Below are 25,299 nucleotides of genomic sequence, written 5' to 3'. Positions count from 1 at the left end.
TCCATTTTGATTCTCCCTTGTTATTAGGATCATAAATGTTTATCAATCCTCGGGGACTTCACAAGTCATGAGTGACGTCTTGCAACATATCATGACTACCCTAGTTAATATAGAATTACAAATAACCTATTCAATTGGAATTACAAAACAATACGGTCCTTCTCTAACACGATGTTCTAAATCACATCATTAGGGTATGGAATTGATATGTCAACCCCCTAATGTGATTTCCTTTCTTATGTGATTCTAAGAATGTGATTAGAAACTCCTTTTTAATCTCATTCAATGCTTTGGCCAAAGACTTTTGAATCACATCTTTGAACATACACCTTATTTACTTAAGGTTAGAGATTCATTATTGTACACTCACATGTCTCTATGACCGAATTGATTATACCAATGAATGCATCAATCATATCCATTAATAGACATAATATTATTGCATCATCAAGAGTTAATCAACTCACTCATAAGACAACCATGGTGTCTCAGGTCAAAGGACTAATTTGTATTATTGCAATTTAGAGTTCAAGTTTGACATGTAAGTAAAACTCCATACAAGAACTCTAACAATCGCGTTCAGTTTACTCTTTAAGATAAGAGCACCCACATACTTGTATTAGTGTCTCTACACGAATGACAAGAGACATATCATCCTCCATATTGAGCATACATAGTATGTGCTAGTCTTTCCGGATTATCAATGTCCAAATGATAATCCTATGACTAGGAACCTTTTAGGATAAGAGTGTAAAAGAATAAAGGTCTCACACATCTAACTCTTTAGATTACTTTCTCTTTAACTCATATTCCTTGGACCTTGTTCAATCAAATATCAAATATAAGCAATGAACAATAAACTTGCCCTTTTGATCAATAATAATTATATCAAAATGATTGTTTTAGGACACAACTCCTTCAGTTCCCAGTACAACTTTGTGGCTCACCCTTGCCTTTTTCACTCCGGCACCCATAACATCCTTGCCGGTGTAAGTTGCCTCCTTCCCACTATCCCGGTAGTGATGATGGCTGTGCTTCTTTTTCCTCTTCTCCCCAGGAAGGGACCCTCCTCACTTTTGACAGAGCCACTTGACCGGGACGCCTGGGAGCCACCTACCTTTTCTTTCTTTTTTTCCTGTCCTACCATGGTGACAACATGAGGCACATCGACCCTCAATGGCATGCTAATAGGAGCATTGGGATTCGGTTCCAGTTATCCTTCATCATCTATCTCCAACAACACCTCCTCCTTAGTTCGGTCGACCTTCCCGGTGGCCACATCCGCATCAATATGGAGTGTGTCCTCCCCCTCGTTGAACAACTTGTCCATCAAGGAGAAATCATCCATCCTGTCAATTGCTTTTCCCTTGCGAGGTTTCCTCTAAGCTACTTTCATTGAAAAACAAACAACACTGGGTCAAAAAAAAAAAAGAGGAGCTATTCCAACCCACTCACCGGGAACTCTACCTACACCCAACCGACTCAACACTTCATATCTAATGAACCTATACGAGCTTCGCTCCTCGTCTTGTTCCCCACTTAGCCTACACTCGTGGTATACACTTTCTCTCAACCTCGGAGAGAGTATAAGACTGGTCCCTGATGGCCTGATATGTTCCCGATAGATTCCAATTCTATTCCTAATCTGCCTCCTACCACCAGCAAGGAACACCTTATTCCGCCACCTTTTACTTGAGGACATGGGCAGATCGGTGACTAGTGGCTTGTAGTCCCTGGCCGTCAAGGTAACAGTTCCCTTGCACAGTTTCTTCTTCGAGCATGAGAGACGATACATGGCTCTAAATTCATTGATAGATGGCCACCCCATATCACACACATCCCACATGACAATCATGCTAAGGATTTGACGCCAAGCATTCAGCGTCAATTGTCCGGGGGAGATGTTGAGCATCCTCAATAGATACTGCAGGCACCGAGGCTATGGTAGCATCAACCCCTGGTACAGCTAATTCTCACGGAGTGCCACCCATCCAGCGGGAGGGTTCGCTACCAACTCCCACCCGATACAGGGGCCTCAGCTCCACTTCATCAAGGATCGCCCATCTTAACCTCAACAAGGTGAGCTCCTTCATTGTCATACTCCTCGTAGTCTCATCACATAAAGTCCCATCTACTAAGGTGTACCGCGACATCGATATTCCATGTGGTATGGCCACAGTCACACCAGCCTCTCCCCCAGTTCCCGAATTCTCTGAACTTCCTAATCCATCAGTACTCCCTGACCTTTCCGCCGTAGTCCCGGTAGACGTGCTCACCTCTCCAACCCTAGATCCATTTTTGGCACCGAATCACTCCAAGTACTAATCTATGTTCATCTTTCTCTCCCTTGCGGAGGCTTGGTGAGGGGACCAAGCACCAACCGCCGCAATGGACATTTCTGATTCCATCTTAAGTCTACTAGTTTGCTAGTCCCGCTGAGTTTTGCTCCGGTATATGGAATCAGAAACAAAAGGACATTGGGGTTAGCCTCAAGTTTTGGATCTAGGGGTTGATTAAAGTTTGGATCACCCCCCACTTCAACCTTCAAACCCAACAAACCCAGAAATAGTATTTTTGGTTTTCCATACAACACCCAGCATCACAGACAACCACAATCAACCTACCCACCACCAAAAATTAGAGTGTTTCTACCCCTAAACTCTACCTACACACCCAAATCACTCTTCACAAACATATCAACACCAGAAAAAAAAAAAAAAAGAAGCACAAATCCTGAAAACCAAATAACGCATCAAAACTGAGGTATACGGAGAAGATGCTCAAATCCCATACCTGTTTACCACTGTCGCTCTTCTCCCTTCTCGTTCTTTAGCAGCTGCTCCAACAAACGATCGGTTTCTCTCTCTCCAATATCCCCAAATATCATCGGCCGCACAAAGCAAAATACAAAGAGACTGATGCTGGTGAAATCAACAAACATAAAAACTGAATAGGAGAAGTCAGTTTCCCTCTTAAATTCAATTCTAGCACAATCCTAATCGCAAAAGATTAAATGACGATGGGCGTCAGATTAAGAAACGTGTCCCACGAACTCTCTAACTTCCCACACGCAACCGGCGTGCAGGCGAAGTGACCAGCATTTATTGCTGCCTCGATAACATCTCAAGCACCACGTGTCCACCATGCACTGGTTTTCAAAAAACTTCCCCAAAGTGTTCAACACACCGGCTATGCCTACCCCACCGAGTATTAGGCTTATGCCATCATTTTACCCCTTTGGGTACTTAGGCTCATGCCATCATTTTACCCCATCGGGTACTTAGGCTCATACACTCATTCTACCCCATCGGGAAATTCACTGTAGCGTAGCAACCTACAGCGAGTAGAACATGCCTACCCGATCCAGATATTTCTTCATCGGGAACTTGGGGGACTCCACAGGGGCACAGTAATCAATGAAACCTTATGCCATTCAATTTACTCAAGTCCTCACCCAAGAAACATCTTGAAAGGGAACTTGGGGGACATGATAACAGCAAATACGTCACCATCACAAGGTATCCTACTACCACTAGACCCCGTAGGACCATCCAATTGCCATACCATGGGCCGGGACTGGTACCCGGTGTTAGCCAAATAGCCACCCTCAAGTATAAGGGCCAAGTTATAGTGTAGGGGATATCGTACCCAAGGGATTGGAAAACCCACTCTAGCTAAGGAAAACCTAAATGGTGCTTGATGAATATGCAAATGTACAAATCACAAACAAGGGCTCACAAGTGGACCAAAGTTCATGGTGAATATATGCAAGATGGTGTAGTGGTTTGATTTTGGTGTTGGAGATGGTTTCAAGTCAAATGAACACACAATAAAAACTTGAAATGTAAACTAGGCTATGCTAAACTAGATGTGATAGAATGGATGGAAGTTAGAGCTTTAGGTTGTTCACCATAGCCTCCCTTGCATGCATTGATGTTCAAACTATAAGTAAAACAATCCCAAGTATCCAATTACCCTCTTAGCATCTGGATAAGACTACTAAGGCCTAAACTTCTTTGATTTTATCAATTCCCACCGGATAAGTGCGAAACTAACTACCCAAGAACAAGTTATATTACCGGGTAAGTATAAATTCCTTGCTCTTAGATGCATAAAGGTTTGAGTTTAGATAATCAAGCAAGCAAACCAATCCTAGGTCTAAGTGATTTTAACTCACTACGCTCACATACACACCTAGTGTGCTATCATGCTATTAATGTTCAAAGCTAGCTACTCTCTAAACATTGTTCATGTAATGACAAATGCAAAGTTTTCAAATTAGCTATATTCAAATACAAGCATTCATTTCTTGAATTAGCATGTGAAGATGATCATGGAAATTGCATCAAATAAGATTCAAACATCAATTCATTACAAGTTTGGCTAGGGCTTTCAACCCTAGCCCCAACAATAGACTACTCACACATATCTACATAAACTAGCATCAACATAGTGGAAAACATTAAGCTATCAAAGAATAGAGTTTAGAAATGACTAGGGATGATCACAAGTGAAGGATGATGAAGTGGTTGATCATGGAAACTTTGTCATGGAGATGATGTGGTGGCTCCTCTTGTGCTCTAGCTTCTTCCTTGAACTCCTTCTTCAAGACTTGAGATGATGATGATGCTTGGTATATGTAAGATGTTATGAGTAGGGATGTAGTTGGAAAATGAAGTGGTGGAGATGGAGGTTTTGTGGAGGAGATGGTGGTGGATTGTGTAGAGAATAGAGAGAGAAAAGGATGTAGTGGCTAAGTGTGGGTAATGTCCTCTTCCTTGAGATAATGGATGCTTAAATAGATAGAGAGAGAGGTGTTGTTAATGTCTAAGATTCATCGGTGGCTAAATCTTGGTTAACGCTGGTCCGATGGGCGGATGGCTACTTGTGATATAATCAATACTTCCGCTACCTGTCAAGTAAAATACAAAGGGTGTCAAAGGGAGACCGCGATGGGCGGTCTTCTCTTCTCCGATGCCTAAGTTAGTCAATGTATTTATGTTGACAGAATAACAGTAGGTAAGTAGTAAATGCGTAATTAATGAGGAGAGAGAAGAGAACCTTTTATAGGTGAGGAAGAGGCTGACCTCTTCCATGTTTTCGATGTGGGAATGATATGCTTCAGTTCCCAGCTTCTGGAGCTTCTGATGCCATCTTGGCACGGCGCGTGGCGGCGCGTCAGCTGTGATCAGGGGGTGAACCGGGGCTCAGGCAGTAGCCTGCTTGGCTGTGTTTCCATAGGTCACTCCTTTGGCGGGAGTTGATACTGCTGGCAGTAGCATGAGCGTGGCTCATTATAGCTAATTATGCTTTGGCAAATGCACATGTAAGTACAGGTGTCAAATGGTGTTGTGAAGCAAAAGAGAGCAGCTCACAACTTGCAAGGAGCATGGAGGTGGAGTAGAAAAGTGGTAATAGATCCCAAAATCAAGGGAAAATGGCATGGGAGTGATGGTGTAGGTTGGAGTAGGAAATGATGAGTGAGGGATAGTGATTAAACCTAAAACATGATGGATATTGGAGTGTTGATGATGATGGACTTTTGGGTAATAGAGTGTTTGGTTGAATTGGAACCAAAATGGTTAGAATTTGGTTGAGATAGAATGATGGTGAATGAATGTAATGACATGGATGCTATGGTACTCATCCTCCTTGCTCCTCCATGAATGTGGCCAGAAAATACATGACACCACCGTGAGTGGTGGTGCGCCTCCTCTTGTGCAGCCAAAAGTGGTGGTGCATGGAAAATTTGCCGGAATTTCACTTTTTTTCTCCTCTTGTCAAGATTTTCTACAAAACATGGAATTGGATTAGTCAACATTAAATTGGACTTTAGAACAAGTAATTTCCATGTTTTAGGGCACAAATATGTAGATGAATTATGATCCAACACCCGGCAAGATGGTGCCCACAATGGGCGACACCTTGGGCGGTACAGGTCCTAACTCAGCTTGGTAGGGCTAGCCAAAGCTCACACCAAAACCCGACATCAGTCTGGGAACTATGGATTCGCGTTCCACATCGAAGAAATGAGAGAATCACCCCCACCCCCGCACTCAACATATATAAATCAAGCTCAACCACCTTGAGGAGGTTAATAACTTCTTGGGCTAAATACAAATTACTACCCTGTGGTTTAGGTCCCAAATCAATTCAGTCCATGAACTTCCAATTTCATCAAAAACACCCCTGCACTTTCAATTTTGATCTAATAGGTCCAATTTGTTAGTTTTCCGACAATTGAGTTATTTAACTTGTTAATGTGGCTCATATATGGCCTATGTTTTATGATGTGGTGTCGAGGTGGTCTGCATAGTCAATTTAGGAGTGAGTCCTACTATTAAAAATAAATAGTTTTTCAACAAATAATCCAACTATAACTTGAACCCATAACAGAATATTAACGAATTGGACCTATTAGATCAAAATTGAAAGTGCAGGGGTGTTTTTGATGAAATTAGAAGTCCAGGGACTGAATTGATTTTGGACCTAAACCACAGGGTACTAACTAGTATTTACCCCTAACTTCTTTCCTTTTATTGTTACCCTGTCAAATTACATATAGAACCTTACTTCAGCATCAGAGAGGCATAAACCGTCTGCTATAGTTTATACCTCTGACGTTGTGTATTTCTTTTGTCAGGGTCCCGAAGTTATCTTGGTACCCGCTGTCGGATATAGCATTTTGCCTGACAATCTTGGAGAAGTCGACAGAAACACTTAGAGACTCATTTTCTTCTTCTTCTTAAAGATATGCTTGGGATGCCATAGTCTGTTCATGCATGATCATTTTGTAATCATACTCTTGCATGAATTTCGGGTACTCAAATTTCAAGACACACTCTAGAGGTGAGTGTTGTGGAGATCCACACAAGGCACAAATATGGTTGAAAGGCATGTGACTTCGAGGGTGAGGCTCCTATTGTTGATAAGGTTCACCATAATGGCTTTGTTGCTCAAACTCTCTTGGATCATTCCATCCTTGGTTCCATCCATCCATAGCTTAAAGAAATTATATATGTACCTATAGCTTCCCAAAGGATTAGTAACTAATAATAAAAAGAAAGAAAGAAAAAAAAAAAAAAAAAAGGAAACGATCGATCTCTAAAACTAGAAGATCGATTGTTTCATCTACGAAGTAAAATAAAAAAAACTACAGCAGAGATCGATCGTTAAAACCGTGAGATTGATCGTTTTTGCTCTATGTTCTTGAAAGATCGATCGCTGAAAACACCAGATCAATCGTTTGAGTGATTTTTTTCACTCTATGACTTCAAACGATCAATCGCCAGTTTTGTGAGATTAATCATTTACTAGGGGAATTACAAAAATAGCAAAATTTACAAGAAACAAGAAAACGTAGTAGCTTCCCCAAAGGCAAACCGAGTTAGGAATCAGATTTTACTCCAATCCTTAGCAACGGCGACAAAAACTTTTCTGCTAAATAGCCACATCAAGTATAAGGGGTGCAAGTAATAATATATAAATTTAAGAAAGGTTGTTAAACCCATGAGAATTAGATTCCTTTCACTAGCTAGGGTGTTAACCTAAGGAGAGCTAGAATATGGAAATGTACAATCACAAACCTAAATTCACAAGGAAATCTAGGCTCATGGTGAGTATGTGCATTGTGGTGGTAGTGAAACTGTCCATTGGATAGAGTGGTGAACCAACTTAAAATAAATGCTCAAATATAAACTAAACTAGTAATATAATGGATGAAGTTAGGGGTTGGATTCCCTACCACTAACCTCCCTTGCAAGTATTGAAGTTCAAATACAAGTGATGCTATTCTAATTTCCCAAATACCCTCTTTGCATCCGGATAAGACTACGAAGGCTTAAACTCCTTCAATGTTATCAATTCCAACAGGATAAGTATAGAATTAACTACCTAAGAACAAATTCTATTACCAGTTAAGTCTCAATTTATTGTTCCTAGATGAACAAAGCTTTGAGTTTAGATAACATGCAAGCAAACCAATCCTAGATCTAGGTGATTTTAACTCACAACATTCACATGCATATATAGGATGCAATCATGCTATCAATGCTCAAGGTTAACTACTCCCTAAACATTTTTTCATGAGATGACAAACACAACACATTCAAAGTAGTTAAGTTTGAATGAATGCATTCACTTTTTAAATTAGCATATGAAGATGAAAATCACAAATATCATCAAATGTAAAGTAAAAACATCAATTCATACAAGTTTGACTAGGGCATACAGTTCGATCTCGAAAGCTAAATCGAGTGGTTGGGGAACACTATGAATTGATAGGTCCCTCAAGTCCGACCTCGACATGGCCTTCAATCTTCAAATGCAGATTACTAGAGGTCATGTTGCCGTTGTTAACAAACATGTGAGAGGGAGGTCGCCGCAGTTAAAGATTTTTTATCCACTAAATATTGTTTGTCGTTTATGGAAACGGAAACTACTTTTTTCCCTTCCGTTAACGACCGTCTGGGGCGTACGGTACGTTTGGTGTATTCCAAAATCGTTCAAAGCTAAGAAGCATAACCTTAAAAATAGCCATACAACTTGGAACCAACGACAGTAGCCTAGAATATAGGTATGGGCATAATGCACCGAAAATACTGGGATTTTAAACTTTTGTGTGATTCCAAATCACAGAGGGAAAACCATAGAAAAGCTAGTTGAAAGTTATTTGATTAAGTGGTGGATTGATAGGGTTTTTACGATAGTTGTGGACAATGCAAGTCCAAATCAAGCTGCTTTAGACAATATGAAGGAGAAGATAGGAATTGGAATCAATTGGTGTTGGGAGGTTCTTTTTTGCATTTGAGATGCTGCTACCATATTCTTAACCTCATTGTGAGGAATGGAATAAAGGAGCTGGACTCTTCCATTGATGGCATTAGAAATGCTGTGAAGTACATTAGGTATTCAGTAGCAAGGCTAGAGAAGTTCAGGAAGTATGCATCTCAAGAAAAGTATGAGCACAAGGGATGAGTTGTCCCTTTAGATGCCTGCACAAGATGGAATTCGACATATTTTATGTTGGATATTCCTGTGAAGTACAAGAAGGCATTTTCTAGGCTTAAGGATGAAGATTCGCAGTTTGAGAGAAATTTCCAAGAGAGAGTACGCAGAAGCAAGAGGGAATGGCCTCCTAGATCTGCCGATTGGGATAAAGCAGCAATACTTGTGAAATTCCTCAAGATTTTCTATGAAGCCACCTTGAAATTTAGTGCTACAAAGTTTGTAATTGCCAATGAGCCTCTCCTTTGGATGTCCACAATAGTTGGTGAGTTGAACAAGGTGCATAAACAACGAGGATGCTTTAATGGTTAGCATTGGCAGCTCGGTGAAGAAGTTCGACAAGTATTGGCTGCAGCTAGAAGACTTGAACAAGATTCTGCTTATTGTTGTGGTTCTAGATCCAAGATTCAAGCTGTTGTATCTTGAGTTCTTCTTCCCAAAGCTGTAACTAGACCCAGCATTACAAGCTTTGAGGATTGATGAAGTGAGGAATAATATGAATAAGTTGTTTGAGGAATATGTGTGTTAATAAGTTTACTTTTCTTATTTCTTTTTTTCACTTTTTATTTTCACTTAGTTTCTGGTAAGGATTTACTAATTGCACTTGGTTTTTTCGAATTGCATAGGATGATCCAGTGGCTGCAGCAGCTTCAAGGAATGTGAATGCCAAGGCTTGAGTCGACAACGGTCCAAGAGCAAGAGGATAGTAATGCAATAAATCTGCGGCAGTTCAAACTTTGAGGCAAGAGAAAGATATTGTGGTGATCAAGAATGAGCTAGACAAGTACCTACTGCAGGGGACCTTTCCGATGAAATATTTCAAGTTTTGGACTAGTGGAAGGAGAATGCGCCAAGATATCCAACTCTGTCTAAGATAGCCAGGGATATGTTCATTGTACCCACTTCAATAGTTGCTTCAGAATCTGCTTTCAGTCTTGGAAAGAGGGTGGTGGACCCTTTTAGAGCTCAACTCACCCTAGGATGGTTGAGGGGTTAGTCTGCTTGAGGGATTGGTTAAGAGGAGGAGGGTTTAATGAATACAAGGAACCCTCGTAAGACGAGATGGAGCTGTATACTGAGTTGGAAAAATTTGAACTTGGTAAGTGTTTACTGTTTTTTTTTTTTTTTCAATTCTGTTTTAGTTTTCGACAATTTGGATACTTTGTTTCAAATTCTAACTTTGTTTTATTTTACTGTTTTTCTAGTTTGTGGGACTGTTGAATACTTGGATTGAATCAAATGAGGTTGTTTGTAATTCTGAGCTATGAAGGCTGAGTTATGAAGGCTGAGGAATGAAGGCGGCGGTTTTTAAGATCATTGGCTCATTGTTGCAGATTTAATGTTTATGTGTTTATGTTTAGTATTAGGCATGAAGGCTGCTGTAGTTTCTGGATTTGTTAAGTTTATGGATTTAAAAATAGGGAAAAAAATGCGAACCGTACCCGACGTTCGGTTCATTAGTAACTTCAGTGTCTTAACTTTAAAAAACATCACATTGGTACCTGAGTTTTAACCCCGACCCAACATAAATACCTGGAGCCGTTAACCCCGTTAGGGAGACTACCAACTGTCATATTTTGAAGGGTATTTTTGTCTCTTTGTATCTTAATCCATTATTTTTTTTTCTTTGAGCATTTTTTCCTCTCTCTCTCTTCTTTCTTATCTTCTTCTTCCCTCTCTCCAGATCAACCTACAAATGAATTAAAGGAAAAATGCATAACCAAATTGATACAAGTGCACTGATTTACATAACACAAGCACAACAACACCGCACCAACAAAAACTACATTTGACAGGACCCGCCCCAGATTTCACCCTGAAATCTGAAGTGGCCGTGCGGGGCCCACCTTAGAAGAAATTCTACCAAAAATTTGGCAGAACTTCCCTTAAAAATGGACTACCCAAAACCTGTAGAAAGACATTTACACTTCTAATGTCAAACACCATCCTCAATTCCTGGAGCCACCCTGCTCCCCAAATCACAACATCTTCCAATTCACATTACACAAATCTCAACTTAATAATATTCATCCCATAGGTTATCAGAGCAATTCTAATATAAAAGATAAATAAGGAAAACATGGATAAAATGGATACGCGGAAGCTGTGCTATTGACTATGCCTCAACTCCATGTACGCCCAACCTCATCAACTAATCTAGTCTGCAAACTGAGCATTTGAAACCGAAGGGCCCAGGGGAAAGTAATTGAAATACGCGTTAGTGTGAGTGGACAAAAATAAATAATCAAGATAATTTAAATGAAGCAAACTTGAATACTTTCCCACGTATTTAAACTTATAAAACCTCGATGCAAGCAACATTTGTAAAATGTATTTCTTTAAACTCAGAATCTCGTGAAAACATACCAGCCCCGCTGGTTAAGAAAAATCAGACTAGCCCCGCTAGTCAAGTAACAATAGGATATGGGGAAGAAGAGATCACCATACAACGAAGGAGCCTCCCAGGCTCGGGTCGGAGCCTCCCAGGCTCTATCCTCGACTTCGACCCACAAACACAAAGTAAGTGAGGAGGAGCCTCAACTGCAACTCACTTGAGGAGGAGAACTAAAAATAAAGCAACCCAAGTATGGTGAAGGAAACATTCGAAAACCAGTAAATCCATAAAACTTCCCCAAAATCTCGCGAAAGAAAGCACGAGCACGATTCCCAACCGTACTCGGTAAATCTCAAGAGAAAAGAAATAAAATAAATAACGACGTGTCCCACACGTCAAAAGTATTCCCAAACCGATAGCCAAATAGTCGGGATTAAAGTAGATTCATAAACAATAACCCAAAACTGAAATCATCACTAAAGAATTCCCAATGCCAAAACCGAAAGCCGTTAAATAATCAATAAATATAATTCCATCGAAAATCTCATTTTCAAAAATAAATCCATAAAGCTCAACATCTGTTAATAATATATAATATTAATCCCCATAATTTACCTCGGAAAACATATTCATCGAAAATCACATAAATCATAAATTCAAATAATACTCATATGTCGAAAATAAACCATCGAAAGCTCAATATCCAAGAAATAGTAACACAAATCCATTTCGCAAATCATAATCAAGATAAAGTATATTCAATCTCCGAAAATCATCCTTGAAAGCAAATCCACGAGATAAATCGAAAATCATCCTTGAAAGCAAATTATATGCTCGAAATATAACGTGATAAATAAATAAACCATTAATTCAAGAAACAAACGCATGTATCATCGTTTAAAACAAAAGTCCACTCACAGTACTATTTTGGCGACCACGCCTACAGGTTTCTTCGTCGAGCGGTAACTCGGTATAGCGCCCTGTGCACAATTATATTCCGTGAATAACAATTCGGCAATTAAATACGATTCCAAAATCAATCCTCTTAAGTCAACATCTCCATTTCCTTCTCCGATCCAACCCAAACTTTACCACTAACACCAAGAAACTCTGGTCAGAGCTCCAGCCACTCCGACGTTCTTGTCGTCGTTCGATTGATCGGCGATCCTGAACCTCCGCAGTCTCACCATCGACGCTGTTATCGTTTTGGCACTCATCGTTCCAACCCTCGAGGATTTTCGAGGAGTTGCCCAGCGCGTCATCACCGTGGTCGTGGTTATCGTTCCAGCCCCCGAGGATTTTCGAGGAGTTGCCCAGCGCCACCATCGTCGGCGTCCGTCTCTCGCCCCGACGCCGACGATATCAGCCCCATGCTTCTCTCGTACACAATCGAGTTCCAATACAAGCAGGCACAATCACCTATCTCTCTCTTACACCAGCACCGGCGAGAAATCACAATCAGCTTTAGACGTGGGTGCCCATAGCATTTTCTGGGTGCCCAAATCAAGTTTTTTTTTTTTAAGTAATGGGGCAGAAGGAAAGAAAAAAAAAGTTTTGAATGTCTACTGGGGGACAATAGACGTCTATTGGAGAGCAATAGACGTTTTAAATTTATATAATCTCTTCGTTTTTTTTCTTTAATCAAAGCTTTATTTATCTAATTTTAGGAATATTAGTTCCCATTCCGGTGACCGAAAATTCTATTAGGGGGCAAAAAGACTATTGGGGGGGCATAAGACGTCTGTTGGGGCAATAGAGGTTTTCAGAAAATTTCGGTGACGGGATTCCGACGGCGGTTGGTGACCGGAATTTGGCAAAAATTGGCCGGAATCCGACGGCCAGTGACCAGCTCCGGCGAAGTCTCCTATGGTTTCTCTCTCTCTCTCTCTCTAAATAACAAAGGTGAGAGGGTAAAATGATATTAAAAAAAAAATAAAAAAATCTTAATAGGGTATTAGGGAAGACCTCCTTAGGGGGGTGTATTGTATATGAAATTAGTGGAATTTTTAAAGAAATCTATGGAATTTAAAAATCTGGGTGTATTCAATATAGACTTTTAACAGTCCATGAAAGTCTTGAGGTATTCAATTAGGATTTTTAAAGATTTCATGAATTCCACCAAAATCTAGGGGTATTCAATTAGGACTTTTAAAAATGAATAAAAGTACAGAGGTATTCAAAATATCATTCATACTTATGGAATTAGAAAATCATGGATAATCATGGATTTTATAGTGTTAACTATACATACCAAACTCCAATAATTTTCCAGCCTCCAGACCAAAGATTTCAAAAAGTCTATCAAAGTTTCCTCTTAAAAAAAAAAAAAAAAAAAAGGTCTATCAAAGTTCTTCTCTCTACGCACGAAGAAGTTTGTCCTTCATCATCTCTCTTTCTTAATTTTTTGTCTTTTCTCTAATCTTTTATGATATCAACCTTTTTTGATACCCAACATGTTCATTGTAGTTGTTGAATGTGATTTTTATTTTTTGTTTTTTTTCAATTGTGATACTTCGAACCCTAATAGCAATAAAAATGATTTATGAAACCCTAAAACTCAAATATTATGGTCTAACCCTAAGACCTTGAACCATACTAAATTTTATCTTATTAATTAATTATTCTCATTAATTTGAATTCATATTATGGTTCAAAAAAAGGTTGAACAATTGAATTTCAATTGATTGATTATAGATCAAGACATTGACCAATATTGCTACAATATATGTTAATCGGCGAAAACAAAATTGATGAGAATAATTAACCATAAACATCAAGTGATCTATATTGTATATTTATGTTGTTGGGAGATTAGGAATAAGAACAAACTCGCTAGACAGACTAACAATCATTTATTTGAGTCAATTTCTATTAGAAGATACTGGAGCATTGAAGAGACAACAAGTTATTATTTTGTTTTGTGTTTGGGCTGCATTTGCTTTAATTTTTTTGTTTGTTTTTTTATTTTTTTATTTATTTTGTACATCCTAGGAAATCTGTAGAAGTCATTCATAATAAAGTATATAGATTTTCATGAATCAATAAAAGTCTGTTGCTAAAATCAATGGTTTTAAGAAATCCATAACAGTCTATCAACTTTTTAAAGAGTCTGTGGACTTTTCAAAAAGTCTGTCATTTAAAAAAAGTCTGCACAAATCCAAATACAATACACCCCCCTTAGAGTGTTTTGGGTAGGAGGGAATTTAAGTTTTTTTAATGGGGCAAGTGAGAAAAAAATCTCTAAAAATAGAGTAAATAGATAAAAAAATACAGTTGCGGTTTGGTTTGGATGCGAACTGCACCGGCCCGCATCCACCCTTAAAATAATAAGCATCATGAATGAAAAAGAAAAGGACACGGACGGACAGACCAACAGCCCAGAATTTTTATTGACGAAGCGGATTCTTTGTGGCTTCGCCGCTGCTTCGTCCGGCCACCTCTAGCTACGAAATTGGTATCATTCTCTTCGACAAATCGTAGGAGGAAAGGTTCGGCCATTTCCGGCGTATTTTTCAAATTCCGGCCAAGTCCGGAAATATTGTAGGAGGAGACCGACTGGGCTTTGTTCGCCTTTGAGTTCTCTACAAACTCACCAATTTTCACATCTCGATTCAATCCGAGGAAAGACGACTTTCGATTTGAATTTTCGGGCTGCCGAAGGTTTCGTGGGCTAACTCACTTTGTAAGGTTGCTCCTTTTGTTCTCTACAAGTTCATCAGTTAGGTTTGGCCGGGTTGCACAGCCGCTTGTGGCGGCGTATGCTTTAGTAGTTGGGTAGAATATAAACGAACGTACTAATATAAATATTCATGCAATTCTTTCTCTGAAATATTAAATTTGGCCATTGGAAATTTTCTTCAAGTCTCAAGACTTCAATTATCTTTTTGCCTTATTTCGGATTTTGAGGACCTACATTCTGGTTTGATCTTATGGTTTTCATTCTCAAGCTTGATTGCAGTTTCTTGCGGTTTGATCTCAATTTTAAGAAACTTTGTGATTATTATTATTATTGTTATTTCGGATAATTATTACTTGAGACTTGATATCGAGAATGGCGAATGTATGCGATTTATTGGTCTCTCTCTTTGCAAGACTTAGACTGAGATATTATATTTTCAGTTGTTAGTTATTGATTTCAAAGAGGAGGGGATATTTCAGACTTTTTAAGGATTTCTTGATTTACCGTATAGATTTTTATCTAGGAGAGTATTAGGTATTCAGAGCATTCATCATCCCCTTGTGTGGCGAGGTGATCTGATTGCCTTAGTGGCAAGATCACCAGAGCCCAGCATCCACTTTTATGTTAGTGGTTGATTTTCTTCCCCGCTGTTACAAGGATTTTATGGTTTATTCTTGATGATTTACATATGCCTTTTCTTAAATTATTACTTTCCAGTTTATTCAAATTAGTCCAAATGCATGCACGGTAAAGAAGTGGAAAAACAACATAAAATCTATTTAATTTTTTATTTCTTATTTTAATTTTGTCGCACCCTTTCGTTCCTGTTTGCACAGTTTGGAGGTCAGGCATACTTGGAGTCGAGGCATAGTGTTCCACCGCTTTCATTTTGATTGTAAGTTCTTATTTGACCTATATATTTATAAATATATATTGTTTTTGGTTATCCTTTTAGATAGCTATGAATTACTAACCTCTGTATTCATTGTAATTAGTTGAGAAGTTTCAGTTGTATTGGTTAGAGACCCTTTTATTTGTAGTTGTGGGAATTTGTTGTTATTTATGTCGAATGTTCGGTGAGATTTCTCATAAATTGGGTCCTACAAGGTCACTTCAGATCTTAGGGTGTAATCTGGGGCAGGTAATGTCAACTTTGTTTGAAGGCATTAGGTTTTCAGATTCTGTAGACTTTGTGCGGTTTTTTTGTTATCTTATATGCTCGGTAATAATCAATACCTCTCGGGAGATGGCTCGGCCATAGCATTTCCCATCAGATACTATTTGGTGTTGGTATGGTCATCATGTGTGTAGGATATGTGTGTGTTGTTCCCCTCAATTGCTTAACCTTGATTTTCTCTCAGGTAATATGCCTCATAGGTGTTGACCTTCTAAGGACACTCCATCTGTAGTTGAGGTTACAGGTGACTACTTCTCAGTTGCTGTACCCAAGAAGCAGGTTCTAGGGAGTTTAGTAGCGGCTCTTCCGGGTACTAGTTCTGATTATAGTATGGAGCAAGTCAAACAACCCGGAGCTAAGACCTATGCCATCGATCCGGCTATGGCTGAAAGTTTGATCACCCGACTTGAGAGTGAGTTATTGCATATGAGGCAGGGTGACATGACGGTGTTGGAATATGGGCGACGTTTCAATAGCTTGTATCGTTTTGCACCTGCCTTGGTGGCTAATGAGAGGGATAAAATCCACAAATTTCTACAAGGACTACGCGATCAACTCCGTGTTATGTTAGCGGCTACCTTATTTACCGAGTTCAGTCAAGTATTTTTGGCCGCCATGAAGTGCGAGGACAGACTTTTGAAATGTGTACAACCATTAGAGGCGGGTTCCCCTAGCCCAAGTCCATCCAAGAGGGCTACCGCTATTTCGAGGTCCGAGGCTTTGACCGGTAGTAGACCTGACAGTTTTGGGTCCGACTCACGACAGAGTTACAGAAGACGTGAACGGAGGCGGGGCAAGCACTATAAGCGACAAACCAAACGGGCCAGGAGTAGTGTTAGCGGTTATAGTAGAGGTTCTAGAAGACTTCCCATTCAGAGAGACCGTCCACAATGTCAGACGTGTGGCAGGCACCATGATGGACAGTGCCAAGTAGGACTATACACGATAGGGAGTGTGGTATGTTTTCATTGTGGCCAACATGGTCACTACTTGAGGAAGTGCCCTCAACTGACTCAGGGAGCTACTTCAGTGCCCATCTGAGCATCAGTTAGGCATCCAGTAGTGCATCCAGCAGTGAGACTCATACTAGTACAGCATGCCGTGGTAGCAGAGCAAGGCAGAGGGTACTGAGGATGCCCTAAGACTGACACCAAACTCCATGCCATGATCCAATAGGACCATCACGCTACATAAAGGTTAGCTTTTGGGAGAACCATAAATTTTAGGAACTTGTTAGAGAGTTGTCTCTTAAGTCAAAAGTGGACATTCCATTAACCTTAATTAGTACTTATTCCTATTTATGAATTATCCAGTCTTGTTTTTCCATTCATTTAATTTCATCATATTTCTTTTACTCCAGTTTGGACATCTAATGATTTATGAATTACGACCCAAATTCTTAATATATTTCTTTGTTCTCAGCTTCCTTAATTACAAAAGTCTCTTAGCTTATATTTATTATTAAAAATATTATCGTTATATTTTTATTTCTAAGACACTTTTCAGTTTTCCCAACCAAAAAACTCAAGAAAGAAAAAGAAGTCTTTCTGTTCTCTTTCCCATCTCATTCAACTCTCCCATTCATGACTTTTCCACACTTAAGCTTAGAAATACTGCAAGTCTAGCTATTTTGCTTCTAAGTTGACAACCAATAACACTCTTATTCCTGCGATTTGTTCCTCATCATATTAGGAGGTATGAACCCATAGTTTGATTTATTTTCTGTCGAATTTCCCAACTTCTTCAACTACAAATTTTTATCTTGCCTTGCATGTATTGCAAACTTCCTATAATTCAAACACTGCACCATGACAGATTAATTGGGGGAATTTGAGCTTTCAAATTGCTGAGCTTCTCTGCTTCGCATCTCGAACAGAAGCTTCAGTTTGAAACTTTCTTTTGGTAAGAGACTTCTACAATTAGTTAAATTTCTATCCATTTGTTTGTTCAAGGTTGTTGTGGAATGCTTTTCTCAAAAAAAAAAAAAAAAGGTTGTTGTGGAATACACTTTTGAGTGTAACTTAATTTTGTTAGCTTCATTAGAACTGAAATAGATCATGTTTAAGATGGTGCACACCATATGCTCGATAAAATTCCTCAAAGACAAAAACAAAGCCAAACCAGTGGACTTCTCTATGATTTTCAAAAAACGTATACTTGTTTTAACCTGAGTTTTTGATACATTAAAATAGACTCTTCAATGATCATTTTGAATATGGTTTCATGAAAAACGAAGTTAGAATGACATATTTAAACTTTCTTTTGCTATTTTGAATTTCTGCAGAATTTAGCATTTCACTTACTTTGAATTCTTGATTGACCATTCATTTGAACTGCGAATAACTTGAAATTTTGCGAATAGTAGCTTTACATGTCTACTTTAAATATGGAGAGTGTGCTTGAAATTACTAAAAGGATGACTGATGGTGAATTTTTCTTTCATGTTAACAGTTTTCTGAAAATTTCTCAAACTGGCAGCAACTTTGTTATAGAACAATTTATTTGAAGAACTTTTACCCTTATGTTAACACTTAATCTTGAGTATGTTAAATTGGATATGTCAAGGATGATTTGAAACTCAACTTTCAGTCCAAGAGGCTTACAACAGGTTTCACCTTTGTTGAAAAGTAACAGCAAACCATCTTACTCACAATCTTTGTTTTCTGGTCATTGCTATCAGTGTTTTCCTTTTGGTATAATTCCAAAGTGGTGAAGCTTAAGCTATTGTTCAGTCAGGAAGTGTGTGTAATAGTTTCAAGAGAGAGAGTATTAGAACTGTTGATGGTTTGCGTTTTTCATAATAAGATCAAGGACTCTAGTTGCCTGAAGATTGGTTTAGTGGTGCTTGCTGGGATTTGTAAACCATTGTTTCCAGGTAGGGGGTCTTCACTGGTTAGAGACATTTCTGGAAATACTTTTAGGTTTTTAAGCGTATAAATTGCATAATTTTTAAGTGGTGACCTGAGAGTGAAGGGAGCCAAACTTTGGGTTTCGACCCCCTAAACCTCCAGAGGACGTATACTGTATATTTATGCATGAGTTCTGGTATATTTATTGTAGCAAGCAGTTGGCATTAAGACCGGTCTTCGGTTTTAGAAAAATGGGTACGCTTTTCATGCGTGTTTTTACCAGGATCACCTACATAATTTAGTTTTCTGTTACTATTCTGTTAACTTTGATGGTACCAAAATCTAATTCGTTTTCAAACCTAGCTAGCATTGCTTGCTAGTGGGCATATGTAAGTGATGCTCACCTCTATCTATTTTAGGTACTATGCACGAAACTGAAAAGGAGCAAATCTGCAGTGGTGGCTTTTGACATTTGAAGCTCGTCAACCTCTGTCCTTTATGGTGTATATTTTTGCTTCTGAAATGTTGATGCTTCCTTGACTCATTGAGCCTCTGTTGTCCTTAAACTGCTATTTGGGAAAACGGGAAGTAGCTTGCTATGGTCATGAAATATGTACTAGGAGGCTCATTTTGGTCTTGTATAAATGTCCAGAACATCCATCTATAATGAATCACTCAGTATTCTGTTTTGGTCATGTATATATTGAAACCAATGTTCCTTCAATCGGCATTTTGTGAACCAGAACTTCATCTCATTCTTTTTGTTTTTAAAAGCAACCAGTATCTCAAATGTCATGCTATGACACTTGGGGGCTGAGTGATGGTCTTGTTCAGGGTTATTGTGAAGTAGTCACTAACTCATCCTATATTGTAGTTCAAGCATATATCTTTTTGGCGTGTCGACAAGCCATTATCTCTCTCAAGCTTTTAGCCAGAATTATGGACATGCCACAGTCAAGTACTTTCCACCGTGGCCATGTGATCCTAATGTCAAGATGACATTTGTATTCCAAGTCTTAATCCAAGCCAAAGAGCCGATGCTAGTCTTGATACTATGATTTATATTCTGGATTATTCTTTATCCCCATAGCTCTCAGTCATGTCTCACACTTTCATTACCGGAGGAGTCTGGAATGAACCAAAACAATTGTAGACCAACAGATGCCGTGAGGATTTCCGTTAGATTGACCGCGTCAACTCGCATATGACAGGAAAGATGAAACTGTAATTGGAGTTGTTACCATAAGGGGTTTTAAGGGAGAAGGAGAAAGGCATGTGCATCGAGGAGGTCGGAGATAAAGGTCCAGTTTGAAGAAACCATCAACACACAGAGACTCGTAAGTATCACTCTTCTCAATCTCTCTGCAATTTCGCTTGTTAGGATTGTGAATTATTCCAGGTCTGGAAATTGGTTGTTAGTGTTTTCAGGTTGAGATCTATGAGGATAACGATAATGCATGCGAGCAAGGACGAGTTTGCGGCTCTGCTCTCAGATCGATGACCAATATGTGTTCACTGCATTTTATCATAGATTGAAACGTACGGGTGTGTGTCTTTCTCTCTTTCTCTTGCATCTTCTTTTGGGATTTTTAAATGTGAGAAATTTGATCATCCGAAGACAAAATTTGTGATCAAGTTTAGCAAAGCAGGAATGTTCTATTGATTTAGGTAGAATTTAACCATTTGTAAACTTTACTCTCGAAACTCTAACTCTGATGTTTGCATAATTGCATATATGAGATACCCATCACTCATGCACCCACCCTTCATCTGTTTATTCGTACATGACTAGAAGGATTCCTATGCTATGTGCAGATCCATGAGTACCATAGGAGACATCCAGCTGCACGTACTAGTTGCTGATGCCAATGAGGAACATGAAGCACTGCTCAAACAGGAGCCTCAAGTGGAGAGGTCAGTCTATATCTTTTTACACATCTGTAAACAATGCTTGAGGTTACAAAGACAAGGGAATTTACTATTGCTTCAGTCTTTTCTCTTTCAACATGAGATTGGAAAATCGATTACCAGTGAAATTGCTAAATTTTCAGATGAATGATTGATTCGCCTTCAGTGAGATTGGAACTTATCACTTGCCTTCAGACGATTGATAGCAACAACTATCCTGAGGTACTATCTATACGAACATCTTTTGGTCTATATTATTTTTGTGGACAACACAACTGTGAGTTTTCTTGTTTTCATTGCAGACTGTGAATTGTATGTTTATCATTAATGCTGGTTCTGGTTTTAGAATGTTGTGGAGCACTGTGAAGTCCTTCCTTGATCCCAAGACAACTGAAAGGATTAATGTCAGTATACCTTTTGAGCTAAAAGTTATAGTTCTTGTCAGGACCATATTATTAACTAGTGGAAGTTTATTCCTCCAGGTCCTTGGTGACAAGAGCAAGTTACTTCAAATAATTGATGCTAGGTAAGCCTCTAAATGAGCAGAAGCTTATTTTAGCTCACTCTCTTTCACAAGTAAGACAAATAACTCTTTCAGCAAAGTATTTTAATGAAAAGAAATGCTTGATGAGTTGACAGCAACAGTTGAATTGGGGAATGGCTTTATTGGAGGTATAGGCGCGGTGTTATAATGGTGTGAGCGAGTGTGAGAGTTGAACTTATTTGAGGCATAGCAGGGTGCTAAAAATGTGTGATTTTTGGTTAAAATTGTGACAGTGGAGCCAAGTCTAGTATTCCAGACAGAAGAGATTGCTTAGAAAAAGATCAAATTGTTGTTATATATCCCAAGCTTTTCTTTTAGGTCCAGTGAAACATGATTTGGGAGGTTTATGTTGTGTTTGTGGATAGTTTGATGGGGATTCAAGTGAGAGATAGGATTGTATAAAGTGGCCATATTACAGTTGCTTCAAACTATTGATAGATATTGTAAAGCCCACACATGTATGACAAAGTTGTTCTTTTTCTGTCTCATAATTCTATTGAGTTTGCGGATCGCTATAACACCACCCTAGTTTGCCACAGATGGCTTTTCTTGGCATGTCACCCTCGCTTGTGGCTGCGAGTTGAACGATCCATTAAAGATCCATTGGAGCCTGGCGTCTTCCCCAGTATTGAGACAGCGGTTGCTGCCGCAAGGTTTGTAAAGTTGTATCTGTCTGTATTCCTCTTTAGCTCATTCGGTGGAGTATTAGAACTAATCATTCTTGTTTTTCGTGACATGTTTTTTGTTACAGGCTTGGCGACACCATTCTAATTTCAGCAGGGGGAAAGCATCTTGCTTCTGATACTTAAATAGAAAATAAGCCACTTTGCCTGGTATGTCTCAAAGTAATTAAGACAGTTTTTGCTTGCATGTATACACCTCTAAATATGGGAGATTACCTTGGTATGCTAAAGAATCAGCAAAATTTAAATCTTGTCAGTGAGGGACTTGTTAAGTCAATTTTAGTATTCCAGAAAGGCATTAAGACAGTCCAACTCTCTTGTTTAATTGGTTCCTCCCCTATTCATTGGTCAAAGCCTTCATAAGAGGTTGAAAATCAAGTATAGTTGTGCTTGAGAGATTATTAATGTTTTAGCCCAAAATAATTGAACAAGGTTTAAGTGACACTGTCTCCCCCCCCCCCCCCCCCAAGTACAAGAATGTGTTTGTCTGTTTGTTTTAGAGTTTATATAATCCTTTCTACTTGAAAAGTATGCAGTTGTCTCACCTGTACTGTACCTTTCTCAGCGAGTAATACTTTGTGTCCTACTTTCTGCTAGCTATGTTCCTTTATGCGTCGTACTACTAGTAGATCATGTGTTCTTTTGTGAAGTTATCGCACTTGTGTTGTAGGTTTTAGTGAAGTTATAGCAGACTAGCGTGATACAAGTTAAGTTGCGAACTAAGCAATTCACTTAACCAGCCTTGTTGAGAACTATGGTTTGGTTTCAATATGCCGTAGGAAATTGATCATATATCTCTGCATCCCTAATGTATCATAAAGTGAGTCTGCCTTTGCAAAAAAGTGATGCCACTTTACTTTATCTCATAAATTAACAATTAAGCGGTAGGTCATTTTGTTCTCCATTTTCTATCTCAAGTTACTTTGTTCAGATTGGTGGAGGTGAGCTGCCGGATGAGACAACCCTCATTTGTTCTCGAGGTGCAGACAGGTTTGCAAAGTATTAACTTATGCTCTACTTTATCACTCATGTGGTGTGATTGGTTTGGCATTTCTCTCTCAAATGTCCAATCACCAGGATCAACTTCCATGCTGTTATGTTTTTGCGGCAAATACATAGCAACTGGTTCCGTATCCTGCACTCTCTCCAATATACAAATTTCTTTGAAAAGCTGAATATATAAGATCAAAGAACCATGTCAAGATTATGGTTATTCTGCTTTTTATATTCTTTTCCTTAAGATTCCAGGAAAAAAAAAAAAACGTTCCAAGGGATGTATTTTGGGGTCAGCTCATAAACATGTCCTCTTGGATGCTATTTATATGGATACCATGTGTATGCCACTTTCTCTCACTATCAAGGACTTCTTTCTTCTTCTTTTGGTAAAGCAAATGTGAACCGTTGGGTGTTAAATTTGTTGCCAGTAGCAGTCTGGAAGTGATCCTGGAAATCACCACTCTTTCTTATTATTTCTCTTATAAAAAATTCATTTTGTTTGAGCAGTGCATTGGAGTTCCTGTCCACCAGCAAATTGGCAAACTTAACTGTAAAGGCAGAGCCGGGTTGTTGCTTGCTTCATAGAAGTGGAAGACTCACAATAGATGGGTGCGTGCTTCAGTGCCAGACAAATCCCCTAGACTTCCTTTCAGTCCCCATTGTGAGTACGGCAAGTGCGCAAACTCTGTTGTCTTCATCGGTGAAGTGTTATAAGGATGGTGTTTCTGTTTCTCGGACTCAAATTGGAGGTGCCAACTGCCAAGGCTGTTTCAACTAGTGGAGGCCTCTGACATTGCAGCGAGTCCGAGTCATTCATGCTCGGACGTCGACTCTTGTTTTCTGGTTTGATATGGAGCAACAATGATCTCTTGCATTCTTAGTTGGCATTTGTACAATAGTAATTGCTTTTTTCTTTTTGGTAAACTATGTACAATAGTAATTTGGAGTTGTTGCATTTATTTCATGGGTAATAATTTCCAGTATGTCTTTCCTATTGTTGCGAGCATTGATGTTAGTCATATTTCCAGTGGGTGAAATATTCTTGCAAGGATTTCCCCTTGTGCATCATTACTGATTTATTGATGTGGTTTTGTTTTGCTTCTAAAACCGGAGCCTAAGAACAATGCAGATGTTTAGTCTTTCTCCTGCGAAAGAGTGTAAGGCAGTACTTCATGGCTGTAAATTTAGAAACAAAATTACCGAGAGGCAGTGACGCTATTTGCAACTGATTTTAGTTGCATCCTTCTCCCATGCCAATGCAACACTAGCAAACACTCCTTGAAATTTATACAGAATATACGCATTGTTGTTTTAACAAATTACATAAAAGATTATACGAGTTTTCAGAATATGACTTGCATCAATGCTCGCAAAAAGTGACGTATGCCGCAGATAGTTGGAAAAGGGGACGTATATATTGAAAAGAATTAGGAAGTGGCGGAATTTCCAGAATATGACTTGCATCAATGCTCGCAAAAAGTGACGTATGCCGCAAATAGTTGGAAAAGGGGACGTATATATTGAAAAGAATTAGGAAGTGATAGAAAAACCGAAATTGCAGTAAATAAGTGACTTTATTTCCATTATCATATCCAAGACTAACAAGGATCAAAGTCCGATTACTCCTTTGTGATCCTGACTTCAGCATGCTGGAAATAGGGACTTATGCAAACATAACATGGCAAGTTACTCCAACTTCCTAGTCTGTCTTTGCATTATAATAAGGCTTCACAAAAGGATTAAATTCCCAAGGTGCAAAGAAAACAAAACACAAATCCTCAGATAGTTGGAAACCTGAAAATGTGGAAAGCAAAAAGCCAAATACCCAACGGTATTTCTACTAAAATTCCATGCATCCATTACCTGAAAGAAGAGATACCAGCAACAATCTGCAATAAGATCAGCAACATGAAATACAACATTTCAGTATCTGACATCCCGCTATGGAATTGGAATACAATCCCTTTCCGCATTGTCCTCACAATATCACAAAAAACACATTCTATTCACTCTGTGTTTCGAAAAATATAACTATACTTCCTAACTAGCCACATACACAAAATTGGTCCTTTTTGCTTTTATCAGTACCATCCAAGGTTCACAGCTCATAATACGCTCTCCA

The 25,299-nt window shown here is 38.9% G+C and overlaps 1 pseudogene; it reads left to right on the top strand.

The window, feature by feature from the left end:
* The first annotated feature begins 14,642 nt into the window (after positions 1–14,642).
* Positions 14,643–24,160, top strand: LOC133722325 (F-box protein SKIP5-like; annotated as a pseudogene).
* Positions 24,161–25,299: the final 1,139 nt, after the last annotated feature.

The sequence above is a fragment of the Rosa rugosa genome, chromosome 7, assembly GCF_958449725.1.
Source record: "Rosa rugosa chromosome 7, drRosRugo1.1, whole genome shotgun sequence".
Classification (NCBI taxonomy): domain Eukaryota; kingdom Viridiplantae; phylum Streptophyta; class Magnoliopsida; order Rosales; family Rosaceae; genus Rosa; species Rosa rugosa.
The sequence above is the reverse complement of the archived record's forward strand: the minus strand, read 5'-3'. Positions and strand labels throughout refer to the sequence as shown.